This window comes from Mustelus asterias, unplaced genomic scaffold, assembly GCF_964213995.1.
Source record: "Mustelus asterias unplaced genomic scaffold, sMusAst1.hap1.1 HAP1_SCAFFOLD_35, whole genome shotgun sequence".
NCBI lineage: Eukaryota > Metazoa > Chordata > Chondrichthyes > Carcharhiniformes > Triakidae > Mustelus > Mustelus asterias.
The window spans coordinates 4,437,888-4,454,991 of NW_027590117.1; the positions used below are offsets into that span (position 1 = coordinate 4,437,888).

General features: G+C 44.6%; 1 protein-coding gene across 1 annotated transcript in view; it reads right to left on the reverse strand.

Annotated features, from left to right (window-relative positions):
- LOC144482285 (uncharacterized) overlaps positions 1–17,104 on the reverse strand; it is an 872,976-nt gene that overhangs the window by 367,365 nt on the left and 488,507 nt on the right. The window lies entirely within an intron of this gene.

Here is a 17,104-nt window from a genome sequence, read left to right on the forward strand (position 1 = left end):
TCCCAACAGTGGGATGTCCTAGTGGTAATATTACCTAACAAATCAGGGCTTGTACAAAAATGAAATGAGCCTTATGAAGTTATAATTAGTGGAGATATCTGTGCCTGTATATACTCAGTTGAATATGCTGAAATTAATTGGAAAAATATGTGATATACTCCAATTGCAGATATAAACAAACAACGAGTGACGAGTGACCTCCAAGCAAGCTGCACGGGCGCGCGGAAACTTTGCGTGTGGGCGATATAGCCTTTGGACCATTGTATAACGGCCGCGCGGGATATTAGTAAGTGATAAGATGCTTCTCATGCTGATACTCACGACCCTGGCCCTGTTAGCCATAGTGGGAAAGTATAAATTGAATTATGAGGAGTTAGGGATAAGGCACAGTGACCATCTCTGTAACGATGACTCTGTCTATTGTATGAACACCTTTGTGTATATGCCTTATCTCTATGCAACACAATCGAATCTGAGCAAGTGCTGGGTCTGTTCACACATCCCCATGCACGGAGGAAAGGGAGGAATTCCTTTATTCCCTATCCCTTTATCAGCTATTCTAACAATAGAATGGGTTTTAAATGAGAATGGAACCCAGGAAGGGTCAAGGAAACTGACATTTAAAACCCCATCGGGTACCACTATGCAGGGTATCAGCAACAGTGATGCTGTTTCAAGGCTAGGGGGCGGAGGGTGCACTTTATCGTCCTTTAAGACGAATTACCAGCCCAGCTACGACAGATCAGGATCCCCACCCTACTTTGTTGAGAAGAATAAACAGAGGGGATCTATCTGCCTGATAAAAAAATGGAACCATACCTGTTGACCGGAGCTACTGTATACAGCAGATTGATATCAGTAATGACGCTGAGGCCATGATACAGGTCACAATGCAGTGCCCCATAGCCACCGTCCCGGTCAACCTCTCCTCTACTTATATAAGCGCGATGACTGCATATAATGGTACCTAACTTGTCTGTGAAAACAATGCCTATCCGTGGCTTCCCTGGAATTGGACAGGATCGTGTTATTTGGCATATATATGGTGCCTTATATTCACCATTACACTGACTTACGGGACCACCCCGAGATACACCTGCTTAGGGCTAAGCGAGCCATTAGTGAGACAGAACGATTCTTCATGATAGCCTACCCATTTTTCGGGACGGCAAAGGCAGCACAAGAACTTATACTAATGGCCTCAACCCTCGAGAAAGTTGCAAATAAGACTAAGGAAGGGTTCGAAGAGGTGAGCACAGCCATCTCTGAAATATCAGCAGAGGTCGTAGCTATTCGGACTGTGGCGTTACAGAACCGATTAGCCTTCGATTATGTGCTTGCCTCCCAAGGTGGAACATGTGCCATAGTTGGCTCCGAATGCTGTACGTATATTCCAGAAGCTTCGGAGAATATAACTCGCTTAGCAGATAATATTAAACAAGTAGCAAAAGCAATACAGGAAGAAGGGAACCAATATCATGATTATAACCCTCCGGGCTGGCTGGGGCAATGGTTCGGGTCGTGGGGTTCTTACCTGATGCATGGATTGATTGTATGAATTGTAATTGCAATTACTTGCTGTGATTGTATGGCATTATTGAACGCCTGTTGCAAAACAGTAACAGCGCAAATTATGACGGTTGCAAGTGTACAGGCGGAGGGGGCAGACCTCCCGACTAAGGAGCTAGGCCCATTCCCCGATAACATGTAGTTCTGAGTTGGCCAAAGATGCCATGTTTGGACCTGGCATCCGACAAAAAGGGGGGAGTGAAGTCGGGAATGGGTTAATAAACTTCAAAACTCAAAGTGTCAAAGTGACCTCTGTGATATTTGGAGCTTGTATGCGAAGTGCTGTAGAATTCATTGTTTTGATTAGAATTCATTGTTTCTTACATTCGGACCAGATAAGGGAAAACCGTTGTCTCCTGAATGTATATCAGATTAACTTGTTTGTGCAAAACATGTAATATTGTTTCAAGGCAATGACGAACGATCGCGGCCTTGGAGATTGCTCATAGAGCGGGAATCTGTATACCGAGAGGTATAAAATTCTATTCTTAACTCATATTCGATGAGAAGGCTGGGGGTCCACTGTTAGGAACCTCACTTCTCCCACAATTGTGAAACTAAACCTGCACTTTGATCCACTAATAGTGTCAGAGGTTTTTTTTTACCTACAACATTCATGAATCCAAGGATCCAATGCACTTTCCGAAGGAATCTCTCAAAATCACCTCTCACGTTCAAAGATCTCTCTGAACAAAGATTTCTCTGAACCTCAGGTCCCTCGAACCCTGCACACTGTTTAGAACTGGGCCATTCACAGTGTCACTGTGGCACAGTGATTGGCACAGCGGTTAACACTGCTGCCTCACAGTATCAAAGTCCCAGGTTCCAATCTGGTCTCCGGTCACTCTCCAGTCACAACACGGTCATTTTCTCCCGTGTTGCGAGTGTTTCTTCCGGGTTCTCTGGTTTCCTCCACAGCCCAAATGTGGGCGGGTTAGGTTGATTGACCCTGCTAAATGTCAGTGGGATTGAATGCATCGTGTCAGGCGGACGAGCCGGGTAAATGTGTGAGGTTATGGGAATAGAGCCAGGGTGGGATTGCGGTCAGTACAGACTCAATGGGCCAAATTGCCTCCTTCTGTACTGTAGTGTTGCTATGTTCTGTTGCTTCTCCCCATCTTTCCTCTCAGAATGCAGCACTGTTCTTGATTGTGGGACGAATAATGTGTCTCTGCTACAATATCATTGAGAGCGAAGACTGCAGCTTCTTTTTCTCCAAGCCAGAATTTGCCAGGATTTTTGGCACTGAGACATTATCTCGCCGAGCAGACTTTGTCTCTGTCTATCCTTCTACGCCTCTCATCAACTCTTTATGAAGGATAAACATTGTTTAGTGACTGAGTGCCAACAATCTGTATCTTCATCCGATCAAATATGATTCAGTTTGTGAACAATGCTATCATTTCAACCAGTACTGGGTTAACCCAGACACAGCTCTAATTGGCTGCAGCCCCCTGAACCTGGGGAACAGACACTGTTAGCATTGCCGGCCTCAGAGGCTTTAACAGTTACTGTGCTGGGAAACTCCAACTTATTCCCGAGAATCCACAGCACAGAGCAAGGGGAGAGGAAAGCCTTTCCTGGGAGCTGTCAATCTGAGACAAAGTTTGACCTGTCAATGTGCAGATGTGAATATTGTGTCAGCGACAGTGTGTTAAAGGGGCAGTAGGGTTAGACTAATGACCACTGTTTGTGTGTCCTAACTCAGCGCCGGATTTCCCAATACTTCTTGTGTCAAATTACAAGAGTTCACTTGGCATAAGATTTGCTGCTCCCTTGCTCAGACCTGAAGAGATAATTGAATGGAAAATGTTCGTCGATTTCAAGATTTCAGTTGACGAACGGAGAATAAGTCAGCGCTCGACTGAGAGAGCGCGATCAATGCAGCAACGGGACGGGTTGAAATGGAAATTGCTGCCCTGATTTCGGTTGGAACCTTCGCAGCAGGAAATAGTCGGATTTCAGTGGCAGAAATGAGTCAGTCTGGGAATCTGGAAAGCCAAGTTTTAATTGCAATGTGAGAGGCTGTGAGGAGAGACAAACAGGAGGAGCCGGGAGCTGACAGCAGCTTGGTCTCTGCTCCGTCCGCTCTCTGCCTTTAAGTTGCTCTGTGCCGCCACCACTGGCTTCATTTCGGATCCAGTTCTGACTCTCACTCACATTTTCCACATATTCTCGGATATTCATTGTATAAAAAGGGCTGCAGGGAAAACGCCTGGGAACGACAGGCTGGTGAGCCTCACATCCGTGGTGAGTAAGTTGTTGGAAGGTATTTTGAGAGACAGGATCTACAGGCATTTCGAGACGCAAGAACTAATTAGGGACAGTCAGCGTGGTTTTGTGAGTGAAAAATCATGTCTCACAAATTTGATTGAGTTTTTTGAAGGGGTAACCAAGAAGGTAGATGAGGGCAGGGCATTTAATTTTGTCTACATGGACTTAGCAAGGCCTTTGACAAGGTACCACACGGTAGATTGTTGCATCAGGTAAAATCTCACGGGATCCAGGGAGAGGTAGCTAAATGGATGCAAAATTGGTTGATGACACAAGCCAGAAGGTGATTGTAGAGGGTTGTTTTTCAAACTGGAGACCTGTGACCAGCGGTGTGCTGGGTCCACTATTATTTGTCATTTATATTAATGATTTGAATGAGAATATAAGAGGCGTGGTTCGTAAACTTGCAGATTACACCAATATTTGTGGCATAGTGGACAGTGAAGAAGGTCATCTCGGATTGCAACGGGAACTTGATGAATTGGGCCAGTGGGCTGACGAGTGGCAGACGGAGTTTAATTTAGATCAATGCGACGTGATGCATTTTCGTAGATTGAACCAGGGCAGGGCTTATTCAGCTCATGGTAGGGGGTTGGGGAGAGTTACAGAACAAAGAGATCGAGGGGTACAGGTTCATAGCTCCTTGAAAATGAAGTCACAGGTGGACAGGTGAAGAAGGCATTCGGCACGCTTGGTTTCATTGGTCACAACATTGAATACAGATGTTGGGACGTCTTGTTGAAGTTGTACAAGATATTAGCAAGGCCACACTTGGAATACTGTGTACAATTCTGGTCGCCCTATTATCTAAAGGATATTATTAAACTAGAAAGAGTGCATAGGAAATTTACTTGGATTCTACCGGGACCTGATTGTTTGAGTTATAAGGAGAGACTTGATAGACTGGGACTTCCTTCTCTGGAGCGTAGAAGGCTGAGGGGTGAACCTATAGAGGTCTATCGAAAAACGAGAGACAGAGATCAGCTAGATAGTCAATGCCTTTTCCCAAAGGCGTGGGAATCTCAAACTAGACGGAATAACTAGGAGAGAGAGGAGAGATACAAAACGGTCTAGAGCGGCAATTCTTTTCACACCGAGTGTGGTTAGTGTCCGGAACAAGCTGCCAGAGGTATTAGTAAAGGCGGGTATAATTTTGTCTCTTAAAAAGTGTTTAGACAGTTTCATTTGTAAGATGGGTATTGGGGGATATGGACTAAATGCGGACAATTGGGATTATTTAATGGGTTAAAAAAATGAGGCGGCATGGACAAGTTGGGCCGAAAGGCTTGATTCCATGCTGTAAACATCTATGAGTCTACCATCTTGTCGGCCTGGGACATAATTTGCCAGAAATATATCTTGTGCGTTAGCAAGGCAACTGCTTTCTGAACGAGCTGTCCAGCTCGGTTCAATCTGTCAGAAATTATTGGACGTCTTTTAAAGCAACATCGACTTGTTTGCAAAATTCTCTAATCTCTAAATATATTCCACCAATTTATCGCTTGTGTTTGGAATGCCAGGCAAAACGACCACTTAATGCAGACATTTTGAAATCAATTCTAACATGGAATTTTCACTTATTATTCTGAAAAGTCCTCTTTCACTAATGTTGCAATATGACAATTCCTCTCCATTTTTCACTTGCCCCTTCCATTCCCAAACTGTTATCACCAGGAATGCCGAACGCCTCGCTTGTTGCAATTTGTTTGAACGAACACGATGTCATATTATCTAAGCGGCATTTTGAAATTCTCATTCATTCAATGTATTCTGGTGAAATGCATTTCTTATGTCCTGTGTGTCATTACATAAGTATCTTACTCTGACATGAGACCTTGTTTTGTTCTTATGGTGCTCTGTTTCTTTCCTCTCACGTCATGATTTTTCTCATGGAAGTTACAACACAGAAGCCATTCGGCTGAGAACACCCTAGTGCCCATTCCAATGCCAGCTTCCTGCACCGGCCCAGAGCACAGATCCAGGTCTTCATAGAAGGTAAAACACTGAGAATTACGATTTATCCTCATGGGCTGCCCTGGAGAAGCTAATTAAACATTTCAAATGAGAACGACTGCGGACAGGTTTCCAACCTGTGCGTGGAATCCCCCCTGTGTTTCGAGTCCAACACCTTAATTGCTCAGCCACCGCAGCGGTTTATCTGTACGAATGATGTAACCACCTCAGAACCGTTCATCGTAACTTCATCAGGCACCTAGATTATGCAGAGTACAGCGTGTGAGCTGAAATCTGTTGGTCTCCCTCTTTTTGGTAACTTTATCTTTGATTATGAATTCATTTATAGTTCAGCGACTTTTCGTCTGTTTCAATATTTTTTTCAATATAAAGAAATTGAAGCCGAATTTAACGTCAGCAAATAAAAATAAAGAAATGTTAAGTCCATTTCATGACCGACGAATATTGCGTTCGCACTATTTGTGCCCACATGCTTTGAAACGCAAGCGGTCTTGGATAAGGTTCTACGCAAATGATGAACGCAAAGGCCGAGAAACGACCCGGGTCAATTGCTTGAAAAGTCGTTACGCTCACCGCTAAACCACCATGGCTTGCTCAAGTTAAATACACGTTATTTTCATTAGGTATAATTACGGAACTATCTTAGTTGCTGATTTCATCAGACTCCAGGTGTGTCCAAAGCACAGTTCATGAACTGAACTTGACTTGTCTCGTTTTTCTGGACAGATTAACTTCCTTTTTTACTGTTGTTTCTCACTGAGAACTCATTGTTTAGTTTTGAGGAATGTTCTTCCATTGAAACAAAGTTTACAATGCAAGCAAATTGAAGCTGGATTTTCCGTTCGTAAGTCATTGATAATAAGAATATTCGGTAAATTTTATTTTAGGAGTGACCCGCTTCTGTTATGACCTGAGATTTCAATTCAATAAGTCAACTCTGTGATGGTCAGGAACTGGCCCTTGGTCAAATGCTCACAAAGTCAGCACTACACCACCTTCGCTCACCTGACTCTGCCGCTCTCTCTGTATTTACGGAACGAATACACAAGCAACGAAGTGGTATAGAAATCAGAGATTTGAGAATCACGTAACTGACATTCCATTTCTGGGAGCTTTACATTTTCCGATGGATCGGGGTGAGCAGGATCGCCCAATCGGAAAGCAGATCTCTGGAATATGGAACTTGATTAATATCATGTTTTGCAATCATTTTAATCGGTAAGTACCAAGTTCATGTTATTTCACTCCAATCCAAAAAGGTTCTGAATGAATCGTTACTTTGTTGCACCACTCGTGTTCAGCCAGGAGATGGCAGTAGCGAACAATAATTTGGATTTGCTGTTTGTGTGAAGAGATATCTGGACAGGAATGGAACTGATGTTGCCGCGGAGCTGTCCAACTGCGCCCAATCCAAATAGATTCACACAATTAATGAACAGACGAAAAACAAGTGCAGCAAATTTTTTAAAGAAACTATGACAGTCTCTGAAAGCATTATGTCAGCACCTCTTCAAGAATCAATTTGCTGTAACTAATTCAATATGAACCATTCGAATGTCATCCCTATTCATGGCCAGTTCTCGTTCAGGCATTGACTGGTTCGAAGTTTTACTGTTATCAGAGAACAGTCATCACTATTCCCTGCGAGGTAAAACTGCGCCCCGAACTTCAGAGACTACCTACAGTACAGAAGGAGGCCATTCGGCCCATCGAGCCTGTGCCAACAACAATCCCATGCAGGCCCTATCCCAGTAACTCCACGTATTTAACATGCTAATGCTCCTGATACTAAGGGGCAATTTAACATGACCATTCCACCTAACCCGGCACTAATTTACATGGCGGAACGGCGAATTCTCGAAAGACAAAATCTGCCACTAGTGCCACAAATGAAGCTGACGTCTACTTTGGAGCTCCTGAAACCACATACTTTCCTGGCAAACCTCTGCCAAAGCTGGTGTCCTGATTGGAATCGATTTCCAGCTCGAGTTTCTCATTTGGATGAAGATTATAGAATGATGCTGGACTATTCACCCCTCAAACCTGTGGAACTCTGAATCTTACTTTCACCTTGGTGCGTGAACCCCAAAATAAGTGATGAGTTCACCCTCAGTCAGTGAATGCGGAGACAGAGTTTTGAGTGTAATAACAATAAAGATGTAATTCAAATCTGTTTGTGCAGAGATTTACCCTTGGGGCTATGTAATGAGGATGGCCGAGCGGTCTCAGGCGCTGCGTCCAGGTCGTAGTTTCTTGTGGAGGCGTGGGTTTAAATCCCACTCCTGACATTGATTTTTCCTTCGCAAGGCCCCATCCAAACCCATGAAATCTCTCACCTGGCAGCACAAGGGCAGCAGATGCAGAGAAACAATGACTACCTCGAAGTCCCACTCCGAGACACACATCATCCTTACTTGGAAACATATTGGCGTTCCATGGTTCACAATCCTGGAAATTCCTCCCTAACAGCAGTGTATGTGCACAGACACCACATGAACTGCAGTGGCTCCAGAGCGAATTCATCGCCAATTACTCAAAGATAAGTAATTTGGAGAATAATGCTTCCCGGGTCAGCGACACACATACCCCATATGAATGAACTGTTTAAAAAAATAATCTCACGCCAGAGAAGGGGCACATCGGCCTTCAGAGCAGAAAACTGTGTGTATGGATCACATCCTGAACACGGCTACTTTTATACCAGACGTGTGACTGAAAGCAGTAAATGGTGTGCCGCAGGGATGGGTGTTGGGCTCCATTGTTGTTTGTCATCTATATCAATGATCTGGATGATAATGTGGTAAATTGGATCAGCAAGTTTGCTGATGATACAAAGATTGGAGGTTTAGTGGACAGTGAGGAAGGTTTTCAAAGCTTGCAGAGGGATTTGGACCAACTAGAAAAATGGGCTAAAAAATGGCAAATGGAATTTAACGCTGACAAGTGTGAGATATGGCACTTTGGAAGGACAAACCAAAGAAGAACGTCCAGGGTAAATCGTAGGACTCTGAAGAGTGCAGTTGAACAGAGGGATCTGGGAATACAGGTACAAAATTCCCTAAAAGTGACGTCACAGGTGGATAGGGTCGTAAAGAGTGCCTTTGGTACATTGGCCTTTATAAATCGGAGTATCGAGTATAAAAGTTGGAGTGTTAAGGTAAGGTTTTATAAGGCATTGGTGAGGCCGAATTTGGAGTATTGTGTACAGTTTTGGTCACCTAGTTACAGGAAGGATGTAAATAAGATTGAAAGAGTGCAGAGAAGGTTCACAAGGATGTTGCCGGGACTTGAGAAGCTGAGTTACAGAGAGAGATTGAATAGGTTGGGACTTTATTCCCTGGAGCGTAGAAGATTGAGGGGAGATTTGATAGAGGTGTATAAGATTTTGATGGGTATAGATAGAGTGAATGCAAGCAGGCTTTTTCCGCTGAGGCTAGGGGAGAAAAAAACCAGAGGGCATGGGTTAAGCGTGAAAGGAGAAAGGTTTAAAGGGAATATTAGGGGGGGGCTTCTTCACGCAGAGAGTGGTGGGAGTGTGGAATGAGCTGCCGGATAAAGTGGTAAATGCGGGGTCACTTTTAACATTTAAGAAAAACTTGGACGGGTTCATGGATGAGAGGGGTGTGGAGGGATATGGTCCAAGTGCAGGTCAGTGGGACTAGGCATAAAATGGTTCGGCACAGACAAGAAGGGCCAAAAGGCCTGTTTCTGAGCTGTAATTTTCTATGGTTCTCTGGTTCTGTGGAACCAGCTCACGATAAACCGCTCAATGTTTAGCGGAAGAGTTTCACTGAGTCATGTGTGTGATTCCTTCTGATGACCTTGGTCAATGTCGGGGAAAGGGGGATTTGAAAGGTTTACAGGGAAATCGGCGCGGCCTCGATGGGCCACTGTGGGATTCAATTATTTTCCATTCATGAATCTATCCGAGATCCCATAGCATCTGTGGAGAGAGAAACGGTCGTTCCCGTGAAAGGTCTGCATCTAAAATGTGAACTATCTCTATTTTCATAGATATGTTCTGGATCTGGTCGTATCTCTTTTGTCACAAATACCACCAGATGTGGAACGTATTTCCAGCATTCCGCTGTACCACGAATAATAATGTTCGGCTCTGTGGCTCAGTTGGTTAAAGCCCCTGTCCAGTCGCAGGCAGATCCAGGTTTCAAATCAGTGTGCACATACAATGGTAGTTTCTCTTATTTTCACAAATACCACAAGATCTGCAACGTTTTTTTCTAGCGTTCGACTGTCCCAAGAGCCGCCGTGGTTTAGTTGTTTAAAGCGCCTTTCCAGTGAACAGATGATCCTGTATTCAAATCCCCGAGAGTCTGGATTCTTTTCACATGATCTTTGCAATTGCGCAAGTCACAATGTCCCTTTCTTGCTCGTCAATATTTTCTTTCCCTTTACAGTGGATGATCTACAAAGATGAGACAAAAACATATTTCGAGACTCTCCACGAATATCTCTACTGCTTATTTAAACGATCCAGGTATTTTCATCATCTTGCAGTAAAAAAACATTTAATCTGCGATAAACCCAATGCTGTAAATTCGACAAACACAGCTTTCCATGATTTTTCATCAGGGAATTTCTAACAGTAAAATGGCCTTAGAATTATACAATGCCAAAAGTGCTGAAGGAGACAATTCAGCCCATCGAATCTGTACCGATTCTCCGACAGAGAATCGGACACAGGGCCTATACCCGCCAGGCCATGTGTCCGCACCGCTAATGTACCTATACAAAAACCGTGGGGACCAAGGGGCAATCTCGCACGGTCAATTGACCGAACCTGCTCATCTTTGTGGGAGGAAACCGGATGACCTGGTTTGCTGAGATTACTTGCCTGGGTGAATGCAGCTTGAACAGCACTCCAGACCTTTGGCCCTAGGGGGCGGCACGGTAGCACAGTGATTAGCACTGCTGCTTCACAGCTCCAGAGTCCCGGGTTCGATTCTCGGCTCGGGTCACTGTCTGTGTGGAGTTTGCACATTCTCCTCGTGTCTGCGTGGGTTTCCTCCGGGTGCTCCGGTTTCCTCCCACAGTCCAAAGATGTGCGGGTTAGGTTGATTGGCCAGGTTAAAAAATTGCCCCTAAGAGTCCTGAGATGCGTAGGTTAGAGAGATTAGCGGGTAAAATATGTGGGGGTAGGGCCTGGGTGGGATTGTGGTCGGTGCAGACATTTGCAGATACATGGGAGCACGAGCGCTGGAAGCTCCCCCGCCCCCCTCCAGCCCCAAGCCACTCACCGACCTGACTTGGAAATACGTCACGACCCCTTCACTGTCTCAGTCGCAAATCCTAAAAAACTGTGGTTGGACCGAGATCTCAGCGACTGCAGCAGTTCAGGAAAGCAGCAAACCGTCACCTTCTTAAGGTCAGTTCGGGATTGGCAATGAATGGTGGCCTCGTCAGTGATGCCCACCTCTCGAAATGAATAAAACAAATAAAAACTCGCAACTACAACCGGAAACGGACAGATACAGAACAAATCTCACTCACGTGCATGTGTTGGATACAATTTGAATCCCCAGTCACATTCACTAACAAAGGGTGAAAGACAGTCGAAATATCGCGATCGTTATCCAGTTGCAGATTAACCAGAGTTTTTCAAGAACAGAGAACACCTTAGCACACCATGCAACATTTTAACCTAATATGGAACATCATGAGACCAGATAATTAACTTTCTGCCGAACAGAAAACATCTTCACGGAGAATATTTTGACACAACAGGGAACACGTTTACAGAGCAGGGCTTATATTAACAGAACATTTTTTTAAAAATACACTAAATGGATCATATTTACACAGCCGGAAAGACATTTACAGCATCAGGGAAACATTTTACACAACAGCAGAAAACACCTCTCAGCAACAGGCAGAGCACAGTTCCCGAATAGGAAATACATTTACAAACATGCACTTGCAACAGAAAATTCCTTTAAATATCAATGATCGATTCTCCAATTCCGTGTCTTGCCCGTTTCCTCGCACCTTTGTCTGTCGTTACACATGTCCAGACAATCTTACTTACTGCTCTTATTTGTTTTGTTCTGTCTGTTGCATTCTCAGTAGGATGCAGTGGCTGAGCCTCCTGACACTGGTGCTCGTGTTAAACGATACAGGGGCGAAAATCTGCCTGGCTACAATTGAGAGGGAGCAGAATTGGTGGCTGTCGTAGCAGAGTGGCGCAGCGGAAGCGTTCTGGGCCCATAACCCAGAGTTCGATGGATCAAAATCATCCTCTACTATTCCTAATAGCATTGAAAACGAAGCAACTTAGCAACAACTACGAAACATTTTGTGACTTTACGTCGAGAAGAGATAGGCACTTTTCTCGGAATCTCTTTTCCCTGCAAAAGCTCGATTTGTAGTAAACTCTTTTATGTGCAACCAGAGTTTTAAGCAAGAACAGGGAACATCTTAACACAGCATGCAACAATTTTCTGACAGAAGCATCTTCACGGAGAATCTTCTTTCCCAACAGGGAACACGTTTGCAGAGCAGGAGACATATTAACAGAACAGAAGAAAAAAACATTTCCACAGCCGAAAAAACATTTACAACAACTGGGAAGCATTTTACACAACAGTAGAAATCAACTCTCAACAACAATTGAGACAGTTACATGGGTAAGATGGTCTGGAGGGATATGGGACAAACACGGGCAATTGGGAATAGTTCGCGGGCAAAAAACTGGGCGGCATGGACAAATTGGGCCGATGAGCCTGTTTCCATGCTGGAAACCTCTATATTACAGAGCACAGCAGGAAGCATATTAGTAGACAGTGAAACACCACACAACAATGAACATCTTTGAAAAAAAACAGCACCGTTTCACAGCAGGAAATATATTTATAAACATATTTACACGAGAAAACTCCTTTAAAAAATCAGTGATCATTTCCGTGTCTTGCCGGATTCCCGGCACCTTTGTCTGTCGTTACACGTGTCCAAACAGTCTCTTTTGCTGCTGCTGTGCGTGTCTTTCTCTGTCCATTGTATTCGTGGTGTTATGCATTAGAATTGTGTGGCCAGACTGAGCCTCCTGACACTGATGCTGGTGTAAAACAATGTAGAAATCAATATCTGATTGGCTACATTGATAGGCAGCAGGTGGGGCTTCATTTACTGTAGCAGAGTGACGCAGCAGAAGTATGCTGGGCCTACAACTCAGAGGTCGCTGGACCGAAATCATTCTTTGCTATTTCCTCTTAACAACGGTAATAAAACCACATGACTACAATTCTGCAACTTTTCCGTTGAATTTGCGGGCATTTTCATTGGTTCCTCTTTTCTGTTATAAGCCTCAAACTGCAGTTGATCATCTTGATATGCACAAAAGCTGTAGATGCTGTGAACATGCACCAGGATGTATTAGTGACCGAGGTAAATATGCAATTTCAGAATTTGTATATAATTTGAAACGTGGAAACATTGTGAACTGTGAGGAGGATGGTGTAAAAGTTCAAAAAGGACGGGGACAAGTTCCAGATGAAATTCGAAGCTGAGAATTGTGAAGTGATTCATTCTGTTAGGGAGATTAGAGAGGCAATGAAAAGTAAAAGGAAAACAGTTCCAAAGTATCTAATCTATTTCACTCGTGAGGTAACTCTACATGAGGTGCAACAGTACAACTCCAAAATAACAGCAAATTACTGTGGATGCGGTCATCTGAAACCAAAAGAGAAAATGCTGGAAACAATCTGCAGGTCTGGCAGCAACTCTAAGGAGTGAAATGAGCTGATGTTACGAGTCCAGATGACCCTTTGAGAAAGGGTCATCTGGACTGCTTTACTGCTAGCTGCTAACTTCCTTAAAGTCAATAATAATCCATTCAAAATATCAGCATATGTGTTTTACAATCATAATTACTCATCTGGATCAATTACTGCATCTCATATGGCTTCTTGTTAGCTCATAAATGCATTTAAAAGTCATTTAACTGAATGCTGTTACTTTTATCAGTGGCTTAATGCCGACTGGTTTAAAAACCTTACCACCCCATCAGGGGTTCCACTTACAGATATTAATGTCATGAGACGTCTGGACAGAGTGGATAGGGAGAAACATATCCCACTCGTGGAATGATGAACAATGAGAGAGAACAGATTGAGCATCATGGCCAAAGGAAGGAATAGGAACACGAGGAAAATATTTTTCACACAGCGTGTGCTCAATGTGTGGAATGCATTGCCGGAGAGTGTGGTGGATACAGATTCAATTGAAATGTTCTAAAGGGATTAGACTGTTCTATAAAAAGGAAGAATGTGCAGTGTAACAGGGAGAAGGCGGAGATGTTCATTTTCTGTCACAACTTCTCACATAATTTCTCATTCATCATTCATCGATTATGAACTGTTCTCTTGTCGTTTCTAAACAAGGAGAAGTGCAGCAATGATTATATGAAAAGAGACTTGGTGGCCTAAGGCTAACGGTGGAGTTAAAAAAACAACAAATATGTGTCTAAAAGGAGGTCAGGATGACACAGAAACGAAATCTGAAATGAAAACAGAAAATACGAGAAACCTCAGCAGGTCTGGCAGTATCTCTGGAGAGCGAAACAGAGTTTCGATCGGCACAACATCGTGGGCCGAAGGGCCTGTTCTGTGCTGTACTTTTCTATGAATGCTTCCAGTCCGTATGACTCTTCTTCAGATATCAAGAGAGATTGAAATGTGACGGATTTTAAAATGTTGAAGAGAATTCGGAGCACGATCGATATAATTCATTAAAGCAATTAGAAAAGCAAAGGGCACATTTGTTTTTATTGCAAGTGGATTGGGGTAGATGAAGAAAGGTGTCTTGCTGCAATTGTGCAGGATATTATTGAGACCACATTTGCAATACTGTGTACAGTTATTGTCTCCACATTTGAGAAAGGACATACTTGCATTGGAGGCGGTACAGAGAAGGTTCACTAGATTGCCCCTGGGAATGAGGAGGTTGTTCTGTGATGAGAGGCTGAGTGAATCAGTCTGAGAGACCCTGAAGCTCAGAACAATGTGTAAATGCTGAGTGAATGCTTCCATTGCTGTCCTCTGGGCAGACGGATGGCGGATAAAATTTACGTAAAGTTATGTTAAAGTAGAGTTTATTTATTATTCGCAAGTAAGGTTTGTATAATGCTGCAAGGAAGTTACCGTGAAATTTCCCCCGTCACCACATTCTGGCACACTCTCGCTGTGCGGTTCTCTCTCTGTGACTCTCTGTGGCTCTCTCTCTCTCTCTCTTTCTCACTCTCTCTCTCTCTCTCTCTGACTCTCTCTCTCTGACTCTCTCTCTCTCTGACTCTCTCTCTCTCGCCCTTCCTCTCTCTGTCTCTCAGCTTTTCACGTTCTCTCCCTCTCTCGTTGACAACTGCACACTTTTTGGTTGTGTTTGACAGAGGCTGTGCAGGAGGCTCACCAGTTGCAGTGACTCACGGGCCGCGCTAATGGGTTCTTGATGGTGCAGCCCATCAGGATTGACACCCATCTGGGCATCTTCTCCTCGCTCACCAACTGGACACAGCTCGGCTGTGCCAAACCTCGCGGCACCTTCGGCTTCTAAGCCAAGAGAGTTTCCACCGGTCGGCCTCATCCTCTGAACTGTCCCTGTCCCCAACTGGGACACACCACATCCCTCAATATACTCACCCAGCATTAACAACATGTCTCTGCGATTTACTGTCTGAGAGAGAGGGGGGGACAGAGAAATAGAGGGGAGGGTGGTGCACAGAGAGAGAGTGGGCAGAGAGGGGGGTATGCCGAGCGAGAGGGGGGCATGCCGAGAGAGGAGGCATAGAGAGAAATAGGGGGCATAGAGAGAGAGAGAGGGGGACATGCAGAGAGAGGCCGGCAGAGAGAGGGGGAGGTAAAAAGGGGACAGAGAGAGAGGGGGGGCGGTGGCAGCGAGAGAGGGGGGGGCAGAGAGGGAGGGGGGCAGAAAGGGAGATGTGGCAGAGGGAGAAAGAGGGATACAGAGAGACAAGGGGGCAGAGAGTGAGAGGGGGCAGAGAGAGAGAGAGCGGGGCCGAGAAACAGAAAGGGGCAGAGAGTTAGAGAGCGGAGGCAGGGAGAGAGACAGAGACTGTGAGGTTCTTCAGCAAATTGACAAAGAAAGGGACACGGTTTTGGAGGGGTTGGAAGGCTTGCGTGGACACGTCTCAAAGTCTTGATGATTGTGTCCCTAGATGATGTGGGAGGCAAGGCAGGAGATTACAGGGTCTCTGCGAGAAATTAAGAGGTTAACATCGCATGCAGCTAAGAGCTTTTGCAAAAAGCGGCTAAACCAGCAGTTTGCGTAAATGACAAGCTTAAGACATTGATTGCAAGAGGTTTCCAGTACAGGAGCAGGAATGTGTTGTTGCAATTATACAGGGCCTTGGTGAGCCCACACCTAGAATATTGTGTGCAGTTTTGGTCTCCTTTTCTGAGGAAGGATCTTCCTGTTCTCGAGCGAGTGCAGTGAAAGCTTACCAGGTTGATTCCAGGGATGACGGGACTGATGCATGAGGGGAGAGTGACTAGGTTAGGATTGCTTTCGCCGGTGTTCAGACGAATGAGGTGGGATCTAATAGAGACTTATAAAATTCGAACAGGACTAGACAGGATAGATGCAGGCAGAATTGCTCCGATGCTTGGGGGGGTCCAGAAACAGGGGTCACAGTCTGAGGATTCAGGGAAGACCATTTAGGACGGAGGTGAGGAGACATTTCTTCACCCAAAGAGTAGTGCGCCTGTGGAATTCATTACCACAGGAAGTCGTTGATGCCAAAATATTGAATGCATTCAAGAGGCGGCCAGATACAGCACTTGGGGCGAATGGGATCAGAGGTTATGGGAAAAAGCGGGATTAGGCTATTGATTTGGAGTTTTAGCCATGATCGCAATGAATGGCAAAGCAGGTTCGAAGGGCCAATTGGCCTCTTGCTGCCCCGATCGTCTATGTTTCTATGAAGTCCCCAAAGCGAGAATCACACCACGAGACCAACGAGCCGGTGGCATGCAAGCATCTGAGCCTATCAAAATATGTTCCAGTCAAAGCAGACTCGCTGTCTTTGCAGACCATGATAGAGTAATAGAAAATTGAATAAAACACAGCAGATTCACGGGGAAATGTGATTCTCTTTGTCTTACACCCTGAGTATTGAACCAAAAGTTCAATGTTGGGATTGTAGTTTCTCTCAGCGAAAGGGAGTCCAATCACATCAGTCCAGAGATTGTCGTGAAGAACCGACAAGAAACAAAATGTGGAAAAACACAGCTAAGTGTGTTTAAATGCAGAGAGGCAATGT